At 40.5% G+C, this 20,377-nt stretch overlaps 1 long non-coding RNA gene across 2 annotated transcripts; it reads right to left on the minus strand.

Annotated features, from left to right (window-relative positions):
- Positions 1 to 300: 300 nt before the first annotated feature.
- Positions 301 to 19,572, minus strand: LOC309690968. Of its 2 annotated transcripts, XR_014271839.1 has the most exons (3): positions 19,451 to 19,565; positions 14,214 to 14,322; positions 301 to 464 (listed from the first exon to the last, which is right to left on the minus strand). It is a non-coding gene; the product is annotated as an uncharacterized lncRNA (long non-coding RNA). The 2 variants fall into 2 exon arrangements; XR_014271840.1 differs by lacking the exon at positions 301 to 464 and having other exon boundaries at positions 12,821 to 14,322; positions 19,451 to 19,572.
- Between the last annotated feature and the right edge of the window lie 805 nt (positions 19,573 to 20,377).

Raw genomic sequence — 20,377 nt, forward strand, 5'->3', positions numbered from 1 at the left:
CTTCCATCTTGTATAACATGTTCTAGATTTTTTAGCCCTTTCTCACATCACAATGAAATCTTTTATTTTTTCAGACAAATATCAGGTTTGTGTTGGTTGGGCATCCTTAAAAGAAGTTTTCATAGACTTCAGACAGCACAGACAGGTCCACTCCCTGTCATGAACTGAAGGTTCACTCAAGGAATGGACCTAAATGCAGACACCAAAACACATAAAATAACTCTTTACAAGAAAGTTTATTTTGATAACAGAAAATGTTTAACAGTTTGAGATTTAGGTTAGTAATTGCCATGGGGAATAGTCCCAGAAAACTGGGTTACTAAAATGGTCATGGTGAGAGACAGAGGAACGGGAGGCAGGAGGTGAGAGATGTTTGCTGGTGAGTGATTTTCCTTAATTTGCAGGTCCAGGTTTGCAAGCTCTGAGAAGGGGAGGTCTGTGGGAATTTCCAGAGAGTCCGAGGTCTAATGGAAGGCCGGAGGGCAAGCAAACAGGCAAGCAGGCAGGGAGAAGAAACAGATATTGAGGTGAGTATGAACCGTGCAAGCAAACACCTCGCCGTGGAGAGCTTAGCGAACAGGCGAGGGGAAGCAGGTTGCACAGGTTTATGAAGTGCAGGTGAGGTGCTGGAGGTCCTACATAAAAAGGGGAGAACAAGTTGCCACAGGTGGAAAACCTCCCAGGCACTCCCACGAACCATGAAACTCCACTCTCATTATAAATGGAGAACGGGTGGAATCAGAAACCGACTGCTTGTTAACAAGAGCTGCTGAGGAGCATGCAGAAAAGACACCTAGGCCCTTACTCAATTCTCAAGTACGCGATTTGTACAATTGGAACACCAGCGTACTTGATGATGTCACAGGTCCGGAACTTTTACTGCCATCCCCTCTTAATTTAACTGTGATTAATATGTTATGAAATACACTGAAATAAACCAAATATTAACATTTAGAAGTGATCTAAGTGACTTATATATCATGTTTAACCTGAGTAGTGAAAGACCACAGGGGGTTGAAAACGATGTGCCGGGAGTCCGCTGGTCTCGTTGGCTCTAGCGATCCTCGACCTCGCGGTCTGCTATGGAGCTGGTGGGTAACAGACGTCTCTGAAAACGTCAGAGCACATTTGGAAATATATGATATCTTGATAAATCGAGCAGATATTTGAAGCTTACACAGCTACATTCTCGCTTGAAAATAACATAAAAGTTTATTTTGTGACCCAGAAAGAGTAATATTTAAAGGTTTTTAACGGCGCTCCTCCGCCATTGCCACGTTTGGGTTTTGGACAAAATGCAGTCTGTGATATTTAGCTGTACTAAGTACACACAAGTCACCACCGATGCATGCTTGATAAAACCGGCGGAGCGAGTACACGTCTGGGAATTTTTCGCGTTCTCAGCTTGATGCGTACTTTGAATTGGAACAGTACTTGGTCTCCGACTGATGACGTATCACGAGTACACGAGAATGCAAGTACGTACAAGTACGCATATTGAGACAGGCCCCTACTGTGTGTTAATGCCTACATCCTGTTGAGATGAGGTGGGTCACCCTGGAGACCAGATGTAGGCATCTTCACAGGTGTGAGCAAAGAAATGGTGTATGTTTGTTCCTGGATGTGTGGATTACACACAAACGAGAAATGCCTGAAAAACAGGTATTTCTCTATAATTATTTTAGTCAGAGGTCATTGGCCTAAAAGCCGGCCTTTAAAGTTGCTGGTTTGACCCAGTGACCCATTCTTGAAAATTCTGTAAGTAAAACTGTCAGCTGTGTAGTCAGGACCCCAACACAGGACTCTCGATATAGAACACAGTGTTTACAGTAAACACTGTGGACTCTGTAAACATTTTACAGTGTTTACAGTGAAGTGATAACAAGATACAGATAAATCCCTGTGTGTGCTCCTGGTGAGTGTCTATTCCCGATTCCCGTGTGGTATCTTCTCCCAGTGTCCGTGGTCCGTGTTTCCACTCTCTTGGTGGCTATATACAATGTGCTTGCTTCAAGTGTTTAGAAAGTTAGCCAATACATGTAATTTTTCATTTTTTTATGTATCCATCTATAGAACGCTGCATGTTATATTCTAAATCTGCCTGTTCTCTGTCAGAAACTTGCCTGCAGAAAATGAACCTAAAGTATGTAATGCAAGGATGTAATCACTATCAAGCTGGAGAAAGCATAAAGTGACAATTATTAATCACTTAATATGATAAGGAGATTCTGCAGGTCATTAATCAATGTCTAAAACTAAAATAAAAATGTATTTTTAGTGACACAGGATACAAACATGGAAGCAAGATGTATAATAAGAATTATTTATAATAAATATGAGTAAATCATTGCAATTTCTTTAACCATAAAAAATAACTAAATCCTTCAGGACAATGTCACATCAATGCACTGTGTTATCCCTCTAACAGAGCCTCCACATGTTCTCACTGTAATTTGCATGAATGAATGAATTTATGCTGCACTAATCTGAATGTTCAGAGGGAAATCAAACGCATTTCACTCGCAGTACTCAAGCTGACTTTGTTTGAATAATGACTTTTACACGCTGACTCCACAGACAAGGTACGAAAATATATCAGGCTACGTCAATAGAGGTAGGTCTTCAGGGTTTCTACTCCACGGCCGTATTTCATATACACGCTATTTTCTGCAAGTACCGCCACTTCGGCTCTGGACGCAATCGGTCTCTATACAGTCCATTCTCTTTTGAGCTGCTTTTAAGCATCTTTCTTGTGTTTGTTTTGATTTGTGGACCTGGAAAATGGCGCAGCGCTCCCACAATACATTGCGGCGTGACATCAACTGCAAAGCCCTGTAACTAACCACATCTAATTCTCTGTCTATATTTTCAATAACAAATGGTCAGCTTATTTCATGACCACCTTACTTTTATGCAACCTTAGTTTTTATGGCTACTCTGAGTATTATTAGCTAAGCTAACATTAGCTACTAACCTACTGTTAGCTACTCTGTTAGTGATGTAAGTTGATAGTATTTGGTGTAAGTTAATAACTACAAGAGAAATTTAAATACAACTTAACTAATTAAAAAAGTTAGTAGTAATTACTTACCTTGCAGTCCTACAGCAGTACCTAGAATATGGGTTTGATTCCACATATATTGTTATAAAACTTTGTTTTATGCAAGCATCAATATATGAGGCATGTCAGGCTATTTCTATTTAGGCTTATTACAAAGAAACTACCACAGGTGTTTCCAGGTAATAATCAAACACTTTGCTTTAATAGGTTATTAATATGTTATTAAATAGAAACAAACAGTTTTGCATTTTGCAGCTCTTTTTCCTCACAGAGCTACCAGAGGTAAATAAGTGGTAATAACTTAGAAATTACCTCATTATTATTTTCTTGTTACCCTACTATTAGCACTTTATTACTGAGCTGTATTTCCGCATTATTACCACCAGTTTTGGGGCCCTTTATATCCAGCTTCATAAGACTTTTTGTAATATTATTCAACTGTAACCAATGTTGCTACCATGATGTTACTTTGATCTTAAGTGGTTTTTACTTTGGTAGTTGTATAGCGACAACTTAAGTGGTAATAACAACATTATTATGCTCTTGTCTCCCACTTGTAATCCTACTATTACCCCGTTATTACTGAGCTGTAAGATAAAGTACTACCAAATAATTAATAGGATATTAAGAATAAAAAATCAGCAGCAGAATTTAGAAAGATAATAACGAAACCAAATCCAGGAATTAAAGTGTAAAGTGTAATACACTGGCAGTGTGTTTGTTTTGTTTGGTCATTTCACTGGGTCAACACCCCTCCCCTCCTCCTCCCCCTCACCCCAAGTGCTGAGTTGTGCAGTTTGTGTTTTTAGGCCTGCTGGTTCTACTCCTGGGGAAGAGCAGCCCATCGTTGATCAGGCTTCTCTGTGCATTTATGACAGTGTGCAGAGTGTGGCTGACGTCATCCATGTACAGCAGCTTGTCCTGAGTCTCTGCCGCTGTCATCAAACATATAAAAGCTTGAATTAGCTTATCCGACTCCCTGTGGCTGGAGCAAAGATAATTTTTATAGTAGGCTGTTATAAACTTTGGGACTAGAAGAATTATTCCAGAAGACTGTGTGTGTGTGTGTGTGTGTGTGTGTGTGTGTGTGTGCATTTTTAAATTACATTTTAATGCTTTTATTTCAGCCTTGAAAATATGCAGCAAGCTCTTATACTTAGGAAGTTGTTGAATTAAATGTTGGAGTGAAATAAGGCCAATTTTTGTCCTTACCTAGACTGTTGATTATTATTATTATAATAATTATTATTATTCAGAATTGCATACCCCTGATCATGATTACGTCTTAGTCTATTTTGACCTTGTTACCGCCAAATTGTTCGTATTTTAACTCACCAAGGACTACGGGCCGAGGTGGAGGAGTGGCCACAGTTTATAAATCTACTTTTCACTGTCGCCAGCTGTCACCTGTCACTTTCTCCAGTTTTGAACTGAATATGTTTGAGCTTGGTAGCAGTCATCCTGTTCTTTGTGCGGTGATCTACCGTCCACCAAAATATAATAGGAACTTTGTTAATGACTTCTCTGAGTTCTTGGCTGAAATAATGCCAAAGTATGACAAGGTTTTAATCTTGGGTGATATGAATATTCATGTGTGTTGTCCTACTAAACCATTGGCAAAGGACTTTTTAAACCTACTTGATGCTTTTAATGTTTTGCAGTCTGTCACTGGTCCCACTCATAAATATGGACACACTCTGGATCTGGTTTTGTCTTATGGTTTACCTGTTTATAATCTTCAAATTTATGATGTCGTCTTTTCTGATCATATGCCTGTATTGTTTGAAACTTCTCTTCCCTGTAATATCACTACCTGTGGCCCTCCTACTGCTTCTCGCATGTTTAAACCATCAAGTGCCGTCCAGTTCTCTACCGCCTTTAATAAGGCCTTAAATGTTGACTCAGAGCTCTCAGTCTGTGCCGACACTGAGGTGCTGACTGCAAAATTCTTATCTACTTGTCAAATCATTCTGGATACTGTTGCTCCTCTGAAGGTCAGGCGGCCTAAATTGAAGTCTGAGCCGTGGCTGAACGACATCACTCGGGCTGCTCGAAGAGAGTGCAGAAAAGCAGAACGCAAATGGGAAAAAGACAAGCTACAAGTGTCTTACGATATCTTAAGAGATAGCTGGCATAGATATCAGAAAATTGTCAAGAACCAGAAATCCTGTGTTATTAATGACAACTGCCATAAGCCCCGTGTCTTATTTAGTATTTTAAGCTCTGTTCTTAACCCTCCCCAATCCTACTGTATAGAAGCTTCTGCTGAAACTTGTGAAGCTTTTTTAAATTTCTTTGTGGAGAAGATTTTATCTATTAGAGCACATATTTTACCCCCTTCTTATGACCCTTCTGTTATTTTTACGCCTTTAGCAATTTTTAGCCATTTTGAACCTGTGTCTCTATTTAAACTGGGTAAAATTGTCACCCAAATCAAGTCTGGCTCTCCCAGTGATGTTCTTCCCCCTCGCTTTTTTAAAGAAGTTTGGGGCACTATTGGACCTTATATTCAAAGGCTTATAAACAGCAGCCTGACTTTAGGCCATGTACCTGCAATTTTTAAACAGGCAGTGGTCCAGCCTCTGCTGAAACGCCCTGGCTTGGATGCCTCTTTGTTGAGTAATTTCAGACCTATTTCAAAGCTTCCTTTTGTTTCTAAAATTTTAGAAAAAGAAGTGTGCTCACAGCTGCAGACTTTTTTAGAGAGTCAAAACATTTTTGAGGTATTTCAATCTGGTTTTAAAGCACTTCACAGCACAGAGACTGCACTTTTGAGAGTTTTTAATGATATCTTATTAACTGCTGACTCTGGGAAGTCTGTCTTACTTGTGCTTTTGGATCTCACAGCAGCTTTTGATACAGTAGATCACAATATTTTGATTTATCGTCTAGAACATCATGTTGGAATTAGAGGCACTGCCTTGGAGTGGTTTAAGTCATACCTCTCTGATAGAAGTTTTTCAGTCTCACTTGGTAAATTTCATTCATCTTCCGCCCCCCTCCCATGTGGTGTACCTCAAGGATCCATCCTTGGGCCCCTTCTTTTTAGTATTTATTTACTTCCCCTTGGCCATATTATTAAAAAACATAAAGTCTCATTTCATTTTTATGCAGATGATTGTCAAATTTATCTACCGATGAAACACAATGACCTTAACCCCCTCAGGCCTATTTTAGAATGTCTTAAGGATATCAGAGCATGGTTGGCTCTGAATTTTTTAAACTTTAACGAAAAGAAGACTGAAGTCATTATATTTGGGCCGAATGGACCTGGTGTCCCTCCATCTGACTTGGGTCCTCTTACATCGTGTGTCAAATCAATTGTCACCAACCTTGGAGTAAAATTTGACACAGCTCTTAAAATGGACAAACAAGTAAATACAGTGGTGAGAAAAAGCTTTTTTCAGTTGAGGCAGCTCTCTAAAGTAAAACCTTTTATTTCTTTTTGTGACTTGGAGAGAGTTTTGCACGCATTTATGACCACTCGCCTTGATTATTGTAATGGACTTTATATTGGTATTGATCAGGCTTCACTATCACGCTTGCAAATGGTCCAGAATGCTGCTGCTCGCCTGTTGACAGGGACACGCAAACGTGAGCACATTACCCCTGTTCTTGCCTCCTTACACTGGTTGCCTGTCCATTTTAGAATTCATTTTAAAATTTTATTGCTTGCTTTTAAAGTTTTAAATGGCCTGGCTCCGTCTTACCTGTCAGACCTTTTACACCAATACACTCCACAAAGGTCTCTCAGATCATCTGACCAGTCACTCCTTGCTGTCCCCATGTCGAGACTGAAACACCGAGGAGACCGAGCTTTCGCTGTTGTGGCCCCCAAACTATGGAACAAACTGCCCCTCCATATTAGGCAGGCCCCAACACTTGAAATGTTTAAATCACTTTTAAAAACACACTTTTTTTCAAAGGCCTTCTAGGAGTGTTATCAGAGCCAGTTTGTAGTCAGTTTTTAGTCAGCTGTTGGTCATTCTTAATCTTTTTACTTTGTTAATCTTATTCATTGTATATCTTATTGTTTATTCTACTCATGTTGATTTATTTTTATCTTCTTTTTCAATTATATATTTGTTTTGTTTATTGATTTCATTGTATGCTTAAAGTATGGTTTTAACTGCTATCTCTGTTTTATTATTGGAAAGCACTTTGGTCAACTTTGTTGTTTTTAAAAGTGCTATATAAATAAAGTTGGATTGGATTGGATTGGATTGTTTAGCTTTTTGCACAAGGTGTGCAATACTCAGAGACATGGCCAAGGTAAGAAAGGCTGAAAGACGACCACCACTGAACAAGACACACAAGCTGAAACGTCAAGACTGGGCCAAGAAATATCTCAAGACTGATTTTTCTAAGGTTTTATGGACTGATGAAATGAGAGTGAGTCTTGATGGGCCAGATGGATGGGCCCGTGGCTGGATTGGTAAAGGGCAGAGAGCTCCAGTCCGACTCAGACGCCAGCAAGGTGGAGGTGGAGTACTGGTTTGGGCTGGTATCATCAAAGATGAGCTTGTGGGGCCTTTTCGGGTTGAGGATGGAGTCAAGCTCAACACCCAGTCCTACTGCCAGTTTCTGGAAGACACCTTCTTCAAGCAGTGGTACAGGAAGAAGTCTGCATCCTTCAAGAAAAACGTGATTTTCATGCAGGACAATGCTCCATCACACGCGTCCAAGTACTCCACAGCGTGGCTGGCAAGAAAGGGTATAAAAGAAGAAAAACTAATGACATGGCCTCCTTGTTCACCTGATCTGAACCCCATTGAGAACCTGTGGTCCATCATCAAATGTGAGATTTACAAGGAGGGAAAACAGTACACCTCTCTGAACAGTGTCTGGGAGGCTGTGGTTGCTGCTGCACGCAATGTTGATGGTGAACAGATCAAAACACTGACAGAATCCATGGATGGCAGGCTTTTGAGTGTCCTTGCAAAGAAAGGTGGCTATATTGGTCGCTGATTTGTTTTTGTTTTGTTTTTGAATGTCAGAAATGTATATTTGTGAATGTGGAGATGTTATATTGGTTTCACTGGTAAAAAGAAATAATTGAAACGGGTATGAGCTTCCTCCGAAGGGTGGCTGGCCTCTCCCTTAGAGATAGGGTGAGAAGTTCGGCCATCCAGGAGGGGCTCAGAGTAGAGCAGCTGCTGCTCCACATCGAAAGGAGCCAGCTGAGGTGGTTCGGGCATCTGACAAGGATGCCCCCTGGGCGCCTCCTGGGTGAGGTGTTCCAGGCATGTCCCACCGGGAGGAGGCCCCGGGGCAGACCCAGGACACGCTGGAGAGATTATATCTCTCGGCTGGCCTGGGAACGCCTTGGTATTCCTCCGGATAAGCTGGAGGAGGTGGCTGGGGAGAGGGAGGTCTGGGCCTCTTTGCTTAGGCTGCTGCCCCCGCGACCCGGCCAAAGCGGATGAAGATGGATGGATGGATGGGTATATATTTGTTTTTTGTTAAGTTGCCTAATAATTATGCACAGTAATAAGTCACCTGCACACACAGATATCCCCCTAAAATAGCTAAAACTAAAAACAAACTAAAAACTACTTCCAAAAACATTCAGCTTTGATATTAATGAGTTTTTTGGGTTCATTGAGAACATGGTTGTTGTTCAATAATAAGATTATTCCTCAAAAATACAACTTGCCTAATAATTCTGCACTCCCTGTAGTTTTACTTCCCCTGTGTCGTCATTATTTTCATTCGTATCAGCTGTTTCCCCATGTGTTTGCACTTCCCCTGATTACCTCTTGTGTGTATTTAGCCTCTAAGGTTTCATTTGTTGCTTGTCTGCCATGAAGATCTTCATTTGCTCATGCCAAGTCTTCACGTTCCAGGTTTTTCCATGCCAGGTTTCCATGTTCATCTTTCAGATTTTTTTATGTTTTGGCTTAGTTCTCCCAGTTTAGGTTATTGTTTAGTTTTGCCTTTTCCTTTTTGTTTTCTACTGTTAACCAGCCTTAAATAAACGTCTCGCTTCCTGTTAAGATAAAGTTTTGTTTTTCGCATGTCAGCACTTGGGTCCTCCACAGTCAGCTTCAACTAACTGTGACACAAAATTATATTGTCAGTCAAAATGCAGTTTACTCCAAGTCCATCATCACTTGCATTGGTCAGCAATGATATGCCCAGTATATCTGACGTGACTTTTACAGAAAGGCAAGCAGAGATGATTGCCCTTCCTCCACTACATTCATCTAACACGATTAAAATAAAACACACCATCTGTACACTCCACATGGGCTCTTCATCTTTCTGCCCTCCTTCCTGGCTGAAGAATTGTAAAATATAATTACTACTATAGACAAGTAAGTATCATATACAGCGGGGAAAATAAGTATTTGACACATCAGCATTTTTATCAGTAAGGGGATTTCCAAGTGGACCATTGACACAACATTTCCACCAGATGTTGCCATCAAGCCAAATATTGACGTCATACAAACAAATCAGAACATATAAGTATACAAGTTAAACCACAATAAATAAAGTGAAATGACACAGGGAATAAGTATTGAATACATGGAGATAACAAGGGGCAAAATGACATAGAAAGCCAGGAGATCACCTGAAATCTGTCAGTATTGATAGAGAAATCCTGTCCCCTATCAGTACTAATTGATATCAGCTGCTTTAGTCCTAATTGATGGCCTATAAAGGCTCCTCATTACCCAGAAGGCACACAGGAAAGACTTCATGATGGGTAAAAGCAAAGAACTCTCTCAAGATCTTCGTAATCTTATCGTTGAAAAGCATTTTGATGGGAATGGTTATAGGTGCATTTCCAGAATGCTGAATGTTCCTGTGAGCACTGTGGGGGCCATTATCCGGAAATGGAAAGTGCATCAGTTCACCATAAACCTGCCACGATCAGGTGCTCCACGCAAGATCCCTGTCCGAGGAGTCCAAAGAATAATCAGGAGGGTTCTCCAAGAGCCAAGAACCACTCGGACAGAACTTCAGGAAGACCTTGCATCAGCAGGTACTGTTGTTTCAAAGAAAACTATAAGCAATGCACTGAACCGCCATGGCATCCATGCACGCTCACCACGCAAGACTCCATTGCTGAACAAAAAGCATGTCAAGGCTCGGTTAAAATTTGCGCAACAGCATTTGGAGAAGCCTGTGGATTATTGGACGACTATAGTATGGTCAGATGAAAGCAAAATTGAACTTTTTGGCAGTCATTCTACACACCATGTTTGGAGAAGAAATGGCACTGCTCACCACCCCAAGAACACCATACCAACAGTCAAGTTTGGGGGTGGAAGCATCATGGTTTGGGGCTGCTTTTCAGCAAGGGGTACTGGCAGACTTCATATTATTGAAGGCAGGATGAATGGAGAGATGTACCGGGACATTCTGGATAAAAATCTGCTGCCATCTACCAGGAAGCTAAAAATGAAAAGAGGGTGGACATTTCAGCAAGACAATGATCCCAAACACAAGGCCAAGGAAACAATGAAGTGGTTTCAAAGAAAGAAAATCAAGTTGCTTGAATGGCCCAGTCAATCACCTGACCTAAATCCCATAGAAAATCTATGGAGAGAACTGAAGATTAAAGTTCATAAAAGAGGCCCAAGGAACCTTCAAGATTTAAAGACCGTTTGTGTGGAAGAATGGGCCAGAATCACTCCTGAGCAATGCAGACGACTGGTCTATCCATACAAGAGGCGTCTAGAAGCTGTAATCACCAACAAAGGCTTTTCTACAAAGTATTGAATAAAGTGTGTTCAATACTTATTCCCTGTGTCATTTCACTTTATTTATTATGGTTTAACTTGTATACTTATATGTTCTGATTTGATTGTATGACTTCAATATTTGGCTTGATGGCAACATCTGGTGGAAATGTTGTGTCAATAGTCCACTTGGAAATCCCCTTACTGATAAAAATGCTGATGTGTCAAATACTTATTTTCCCCGCTGTATTTGTTATTAGTTTAAAATGATAAGTGGTGGAGGATTTTTTTAAACCATGTTACACCCCGGCCTAGGCAACCGGGGTGCAACGTAGAAAAACAAAGATAAGGAAAATAAAAATAAGGCAAAACACACGAGAAAAAAACTAAAGCTCTCCACCAAAATCCCGAAACGAAAATATCCCATGACGAAAATATTAACAAAAACCCATTCACAACTATTTTACAACAGACTATTTATTTACAACAAACACACCAAACTATTTACAACTCGGGGGAGATCGCGACCATGACATACTGAAACACAAGGCTTAAATACATAGAAGGAGCAATCAGGGAATGGACCACAGGAGGGAAACACAGCTGGGGCAAATTAGAACTGACGAGACAGGGAAAATGTAAACTGAACACACTAAGATAAGACAGACTTTCAAAGTAAAGCAGGAAATACATAACAGTCACGCAAAAACAAAACACTGACACACCGAAACGTAACATTTCCCCCTACCCAAAAATCAAACATGTAACCCCAAGTGAAATGTTTGATCAAAACCGGATGAAGGCTGGTGGAGGCTGGAGCGGTCCCACGGACCCTCCAGCGAAGACGGATGAAGTCTGGAGCGGTCCCACGGACCCTCCAGCGAAGGCAGACGAAGGCTGGAGCGGTGCCTCGGACCCTCCAGCAAAGGCAGACGAAGGCCGGAGCGGTGCCTCGGACCCTCCAGCGAAGGCGGACGAAGGCTGATGAAGGCTGGAGCGGTCCCACTGACCCTCCAGCAGACGACGAAGGCTGGAGCGGTGCCTCGGACCCTCCAGCGAAGACAAACGAAGACTGAAGCGGTGCCTCGGACCCTCCAGCAAAGGCAGACGAAGGCTGAAGCGGTCCCTCCAACGGACCCTCCAGCGAAGACGGACGAAGGCTGATGAAGGCTGGAGCGGTCCCACGGACCCTCCAGCAGACGACGAAGGCTGGGGCGGTCCCTCGGACCCCCTAGCGAAGGCAAACGAAGACTGAAGCGGTCCCACGGACCCTCCAGCGGAGGCAGATGAAACCGAGGGAGGCTGGAGCGGTCCCCCTGACCCTCCAGCAGACGACGAAGGCTGGAGTGGTCCCACGGACCCTCCAGCGGAGGCAGATGAAACCGAGGGAGGCTGGAGCGGTCCCCCTGACCCTCCAGCAGACGACGAAGGCTGGAGTGGTCCCACGGACCCTCCAGCGAAGGCGGATGAAGGCTGGAGCGGTCCCCGGGCCCTCCAGCGAAGACAGACGGAGGCTGAAGTGGACCTCCCTCGGACCCTCCAGCAACGGCGGACGGCCGGAGCGGCCCTCGGACCCTCCAGCGAAGACAGACGGCCGAAGCAGTCCCTCCCTCGGACCCCCCAGCGATTGGACGAGCCCCCATATGTTACACCCCGGCCTAGGCAACCGGGGTGCAACGCAGGAAAATAAAAATAAGGCAAAACACACGAGAAAAAAACTAAAGCTCTCCACCAAAATCCCAAAACGAAAATATCCCATGACGAAAATATTAACAAAAACCCATTCACAACTATTTTACAACAGACTATTTATTTACAACAAACACACCAAACTATTTACAACTCGGGGGAGATCGCGACCATGACATACTGAAACACAAGGCTTAAATACATAGAAGGAGCAATCAGGGAATGGACCACAGGAGGGAAACACAGCTGGGGCAAATTAGAACTGACGAGACAGGGAAAATGTAAACTGAACACACTAAGATAAGACAGACTTTCAAAGTAAAGCAGGAAATACATAACAGTCACGCAAAAACAAAACACTGACACACCGAAACGTAACAACCATTCCTTTGGAAAAACAAACAGTGCAATTGTACGAAAACCCTTCAGACCACAAACTATTACTGGAAAATTGTGCATTAAGTATCAAAATTAAAATAATTATTCTTCAAAACATGTTCCCCATCAGTGTTAAATGAATCAATGCCATTGCTACACATGTTTAAGACTGAGCCGATTTTAAATACTTTTGATGCTTTTTAATGTTCAACATCATATTCTATAAAACATATTTTTGTAGTGGCTCTTCTGTGATGACCTCTAGGTAGGTGGGAGGTATGATAAGGTTAACGATCAATATCTATAGAGAGAATTAAAATATGAATGAAAACTGAAGCTGGAGTGTTGACAAAACAGCTAGTTAAATGTATTCCATTCAGACATTCTCATAGATGCTAATCTAAAAGTGCTGCTGAGACTGCACCTGCTCAACTTGCCTGTTTGATGGACATGGTCAGAGCTGCTGTCTGTCTCCATCTTCATCATTTCAGCTTTCCTTGCTAATTCCTTGCTAATGCTAATGCACTAAAGCAGTTACTGATAACTTTTTCAAACACCATCTTCTGTGTATCACACATACTGGCCAAGGTGGTTAGCAAGAGGAAAGACATCTGTTACGATGCTCAATCACTTATGTGCATTTACTTGCTAATGCTAGCCATGTTTCAAAATGAACTGCAGGTCCTGGCTGATCTCAGAACAGTAAAAGCTGAGGCACTGGCAGCTTGCCTCATAGGCTTCTCTCTCATTAGTTGACACGGAGCTTTCAGTGACAATGGCCATTCTCAATATGCGTACTTGTGTGTACTTGCATTCTCATGGACTTGTGATACGTCATCAGTCACAGACAAAGTAATGTTCCAATTCAGAATACGCATCAAGCCAAATGTGTTCTTGCTCCTCCTATTTTATCGAGCATGGACTTCGTGCAGCCAAATATCCCAGAATGCATTTTGTCCAAACTCAAACGTGGCAATGGTGGAGGATAGTGGCTAAAAAGTTTGAAATATTACTGTTTCTAGGTCACAAAAAAAACTTTTAAGATATTTTCAAGTGAGAATGTAGCTGAGTAAACTTCAAATATCTGCTCTGTTTATCAAGACACCACATATCCCCACCGCCCCTACTTTAGTGTTTCTGGTCATAATTGTCCGGCCCTTGTTAATTACTCATATTTGTAAAAGTGCTCTGACATTTTCGGAGATGTCTGTTACCCCACCAGTTCAATCACTGACCGGGAGGACGAGGCTCACTAGAGCCGGCGAGAACAGTGGACTCCCAGCACATCATTTTCAACCTTGTGTATTTATGTTCTTCATCATGTCGTCAGTCTTGATGTCCTCCCGTCATGTTTCTCCCCATGCTGTGTGCTTCATGTTTTGCCTCTTACTTACCACACCAAGAGTTTATTGTTTGGTACTTTTAGTTAGTAGTTCTCAGCACCTCTGGAGTCCTGTGTTTGGGTCCAACCTCTGCTTGCCACACAGCCAGGCCTTGGTAGGTCTGTAGATCCAAAGTAAACAATTTTAAAACCAAAGGTGATCTTAAAGCCAAACATTATTGTCAAAAGATGGTAATTATTGAAGGTAGTTAAAAGAAAAATAAAAGCAATAACTTTTAATTATAATGAATCTTTCACAACACACCAACCCACTGACATAAATATGCTCAGTAATATGAAGTAAAAAGTAAGTAAAATGCAGTCAATAATAAACATCTGTGCCTTCAGTTTGTTCATTTGTTTTGCTCATGTTCATGTTTTAAAATGTATCACAACTTTAGTTATTGCAGCAGGTAGCCACGATGAGGAGCTATTATGCAAGAGTTATAAAGTGAATAAATCCATCATTCACCTTCTGTTGCATGAAACCACAACCAGACTGTTATGTAAAGGAAATCCTGCAAAATTTGAAATGGGGTTTAGAAGGCACATCAGGGTCTAATCAAAGAAAATGTCACAGTTGTTTGTGCAAAACACTGAGAGGCACAACACACTTAAAAAGATTTTAATGAACTCTGAAATTAGTAACAGGTAGGATTTTGCAGCAGTTCAGAACAGTACTGGAATTATTATCAATATGATGTACGAAGGTAGTCTCAATAAGACTGAGACCTGTGTAAAAAAATAATTATAAATATAATATAAAACAACATATTAAAGATGATCACAAATTAAGAAAAAAAAACACATGCAAGAGTAGTTATTTTTTTGTGGCTTGTTATAGGAACCAAAGTATTTAAACCTGGTTTTTCCAAGTTCACTGTGAAGAAGAGGTACAGTCCTATGCAGTACAGAACTGTAAATAAATATCATAAAATGTTGCGCTCTATTGCTGAGCAGCACAATCCCTCTGTCAAATAAGATGCATGGGCGAGTAAAAAAAGAATCATCTGTGATCAATCATGATGCACTGTGATACACTAAATCTACTTCAAAGTGGATGTAGAAGCATGCATATAAAATATATCACCATAATCAATGTAGACAAAATTGTGAATTAGATGCAACAACGTGTGAATGAGAAGTAAGATTTAGATGAAAAAATCTGATCTTTGTCTTTCATTTTCTTGAAAGGCATTCCATATTGTTTTTAAAAGGAGTCTATCATCCAGCCAGAGTCTAAAGTATTTATAACAATCAACAGTTTCAATTTTATGATCATGAAGGGTCTGAATATGAACTGTAGGCTGGGTCCTTTTATGTGCGTGTATGTGATTGCCGAATTGAATCACACACAGACTGTTTACATTACATTAAAAATACTGTAAACTTGGAAAAACATACATAAAAGAGGTCCAAAAATAGATCCCTGAGGAACACCTTTGGTATATTACTGGTGAGTGGACTTGACTTTAAACTCAGGTTCTAATAGAAAGATAGTACTTAAACCATTTCAAGGACTGTTTATCCAAACAAACTGAGAATACTGTTTCTAATTCCAAATTGATCTCCAAATTTCCCAGTTCACTGAGATATTGCATTTAAAAAATAATACAGATGAACAGGAGCTGTAAATGAATGAAGCAGTGTAATACAGTAACTTTTGCATTAGGAATTGCCATATCTATTTACGTTTTGTTGCAGTGGAGTCACCAGCAGTTGCTGGTAACAGATGAATGTGATTTTAATGACATTCATTATGACTAATACCACATGCAGTCATTAACTTTGCTTTTCAGTCTCATGTTAAAGTACAGCATACTCTATTTTCACTTCTTCACTTGCCCACCTTAGTGGGTAAGTGACCTTTGGGACCTGTGATAAGCAGTTAGCACTGTCATAAATACTGTCATAAATACTGTCATAAATACTGTACATCTAATAAATGTGTTCTGGACAAGAAACTAAGACAAAAGAAAGCCTACCAAAGTAACTTTACCTCCTAATATAGTTTTCAGTGAAAACTGAATTATTTTTCTATGAAAACATGCAGGGTGTGACTTTGCTGTTAATACCCCCAGAAACACAACTCCTCTCCATTTAGATTTGGCCCATTTAAATTTTGCCAATGCAGTTCTAAATACTGCGCTTCATAACATAGCACATATTACGGCAGGGCCGTGCAGAGACGTTTAAAGGGGCGGGTGCTCAAAGTTAAAAAGGGGCACATTGAACCAGGCTGAATAACAACAACACACATTCATCAAGAATCTAATATAGGAAGGGCAGGGCTGTGTTGATCTGAGACTGTAGACATTAAAAAGTTCATAGGAGAGATGGTAGCTGATTAAACAAGTGTCATGAGATAATAACAAAATGCAAAGATTGGTGACAGCGCTTGGAACCATAAGGCAACAAAAACTGTGAGAAATAATTTAGGCTCTGCCTGTGAATCACTCTTTGCTTCTCTTCTTCCTTCCATCCCATCATTTCATATATCACTCTCCACTTGCTGTCTATCTGAGAACAAGGCACAACTTGCTATTGCAATAAATATAATCTAATTATCCACACCTAACAACTCCAGCACTTAATCTATAATAAAATGATGACAGAAAAATGTTATAGCACTGCCTTTAGTAGCCTCACACAGCTCCTACTGTTTCCTCCTCATGTCCTTACCAGGCATGTCTGGACAATGTTATATCATGAGTAATATTTTTTTTTTAAAATCTATCTAAATAAAACACACACATGCACGCACACACAATGACATTTTAGACCTTCTTCAGAATACTGTACAGGGCTCGCAAAATCGCTAGCCCGACGTCCCGGGGCTAGCGATTTTTCCAGTCGGGCTACCAAAATCTTTCTCTGCCCTGCCCGTCGGGCTATCGTAGAAAGGAAAAGTATGTCAATGCTTTTGCATTCTTTAGGAAATGTAGCTGGGTAATTATGTCATTGGCATCGGTGAGCCACTGTCAATATGTGACATATTGAAATCGCGTTTGAATTTGCGCTTGTTTTTTTGCTTTCACTTTGCAATCGCGTGAACTGTGTATAGAGAGCGACAGTACTGATTGGTGAGTGATGATAATTTGCGCACCAATTCCTCTGACATCGTCTTATTAATCGTTAGCTTACTATGCAAACATGACAAGTGAAATCTCCCGCAGCTTAAACATGTGAGAGGTTGATCGCGCAGAGAATCGCTGAGCTTATGTGAGTGCGTGTGTAAAAGCAGCAGGATATATATTTCAGTTCTGCTGAGCCAAATAAGACAGGTCAGGGTGAAGAAGTGACAGCCAAAGAAAAGCTTACCGCAAAACGGAAAAGTTATGACAAATCAGACTATAAGGCAAAAAGAAAGTGCAGCTTTATGGTTTCATGGACAAAAGAATTTCTGTGGCTGCAATATGACGAGCTAAATAACCAGGGCTGCACATAAGTGGTCCGCAGGTGCGCATTCGCTGTCAAAATAAAAAACGTGCACAAGATAAGAAGTTGCAACGCTTGTTTGCTTACATAAGATTTTCTGGAGGAGGACAGACATTTGTTTAGAACTCTTAAAGATGTCGAAGAAGCTCCTTTAAGCAATTACTTTGGTGTTCCTCTACCTCCAAAGAAATGTCAGGAGTCAGAACCACAAAAGAAGCGTGTATTCTCGGAAAACTGGTTGCAGGAGGTGAGCTGGCTTCAAACAAATGATGAACACACAGAGATGTGATGCAGAATGTGCCGTGAAAATCCCACTCTAGCGGACAAAAACAGTGCTTTTTATATGGACGCAAACGTCCATATAAACTTCTTATCTGGTGCGCGTCTTTTATTTTGACAGGGAATGCGCACATGCGGACCACTTATGTGCACCCGTGCAAATAACATAGGCCTAATGTTCTGCCGGGTGTGTTGTTGGTTTTCCCTCGATTTCTGAGTCGACAAGCGCCTTTGTTACTGGGACCAGTCATTTTAAGAAAGGCCCCCATTAGAGCCCATGAGAAATGCAAGAAATGCATTATTGCTCAGTCTGCAATATCTTTCCCAGAACAAACACCAATTGCAAATAACATACTAAAAATAAACCTGAAAAATCTGTTTAGAACAGCATACTATGTTGCAAAGAGTGAACTACCTCTGGCAAAATTTAGCAGTCTTTGCAAACTTCAAAAAGCAAATGGCCTCGATCTTGGTTCCACTTGCCTCTTACCCGTGACTTCAGTGGAAATTTCATATTCAGGATCTGACACAGGCTGATTCATGTCCTACACAGTTCTTACAAGTTCATAGAAATTTCTGTTCAATTAGAACCAAATATTTGAGTTGATGATTGTAATTTTTATACAATGTTGTAATTTGTGTTTCAATAATTTTTTGATTAATGTTTTGTTTCCATTACAATATTATACTTTAATGTATAATATTGTAATGGAAACAAAACAGGAAACAAAACATCAATCAAAAAATTGCTCTCTTTTTTATTTGGGCTACTTAAATTTATTTTGGGCTACCAAAAACTGAAGCGTCCCTGCCCGAAGGGCTACCAGGGATTTTGAAATTTTGCGAGCCCTGCTGTATATACTATGGGCATCATGGTGCTCATCCAGAATCCTTACATTATTATTTATTACTAGAGCTACAATAATAAAGCAATGAGGAGGGGGAAGTAATAAATATGAAATAATGTATTTATGATGATTCCATTTGTTTCACTATCCACTCTGTGCAGGGGTTATTACATTTTTAAACTGTAGAAATACAATAATTTTACTGCTGTAAAATCCAAATTTTGTCTTATTTAAAATATAAATCTAATATAATCTGCTTCTTAATGTATGTTCTTTAAAATATAATGTATGTTCTTTTTTAATATATTATAATTATAATAATGCATAATTATGTGGTCATGCATATTAGATCGTTTTTTAGTGAAATATAATCCCTCCAGAAAGGCAGGAAAAGCCCGGAAACTTACTTTAAAACTAAATATGTTTCTAAATACTTTAAAACTAAATATGTTCCCTAAAACGGTGACAGAGCTACAGACCCATGACAGCCAGGTAGCCAGCAGCTATGACCAGCACTACCTGTGCAGTTAATAAAAGGACAGGTATGTTTGTCGCGCTGTTGCACACACAGCACGCTAGTTTGTTTCAGTTCGTCAGTTGCCACAAGACAGCTTACCAACGTGTACGTAATAAGCCAATACTCCTGGGTGCTATACACTACAGTGTGCGCTGTACACCTACTTACTGGGTTTGTCGCATCAGTCTGTGTCTCTGAGTTAACTTGTGTTTCTCCTACAGCTCCGGACCGCTAAAAATGCGCGTGCTCTTTGTGAGCTCGTTCCCGGCTCGTAACCAGCGCGTTCTGCCGTCAAGGGCGGTCATTGGTTAAATGTGATCATGTGACTGATGCAAGCCAGATCCTTTTATTTAGCAAAACTGTGATTAATAGACTAGTTAAATATTATTGTTGAGGGGCACAGACAGGACTCCGCACGCACGCACACACACATAAAAAAAAATAAAAATAAAAAGTAAATTTTTTTTTAAAAAAGTTGCCTCAACAAAAGGGCACTTTGGGCACTCATCAGGAAAGGGGCGGGTGCTCAAGCCCCTCTAGCCCCCCCCCCCCCCCCCCCCCTCTGCACGTGCCTGTATTACGGAGCAATACAGTTTTGGCTGTATAACCATTACTTATCATTGTACCTTGAAAGTTCGGGAGATTTTAATAGCCTTGTTTATGCAAGTCAGGAGGTTGAGTATCAAGAAGCTGATAGTGGTTTATGATGGATATTTTGTTTTGACAGCTGTAGCTGATACTCCAGTTCATCTACATAGAAATTAAGCTGGTGAGAAAAATACTCAGTTTTAATTCACTCCCCTTGGTCTTTTGAACTGCAGAACTAACTGACTAAAATATCTTCCCATGCTTGTTTTCTGCTAATTATCTGGTTTTTCCTTTTAACTGATATACTGTAACTCACACTGATATAAAAATTATACATTTTAAAAGGTATATTGCAGCTGCAAATTCGAGACTTTTCAGATCACTGCAAGATAGGGATTCAATTATCAGTAGATTGAGTCCAGAGTCTTTCTGACCATATTTCACAGCTACAATAAACATGTTCACTTGTAATAATTACACAAGATACGGATCTTGATTGGGTAATTA

Source organism: Aulonocara stuartgranti (assembly GCF_965226115.1).
Source record: "Aulonocara stuartgranti genome assembly, chromosome: 16".
Lineage (NCBI taxonomy): Eukaryota > Metazoa > Chordata > Actinopteri > Cichliformes > Cichlidae > Aulonocara > Aulonocara stuartgranti.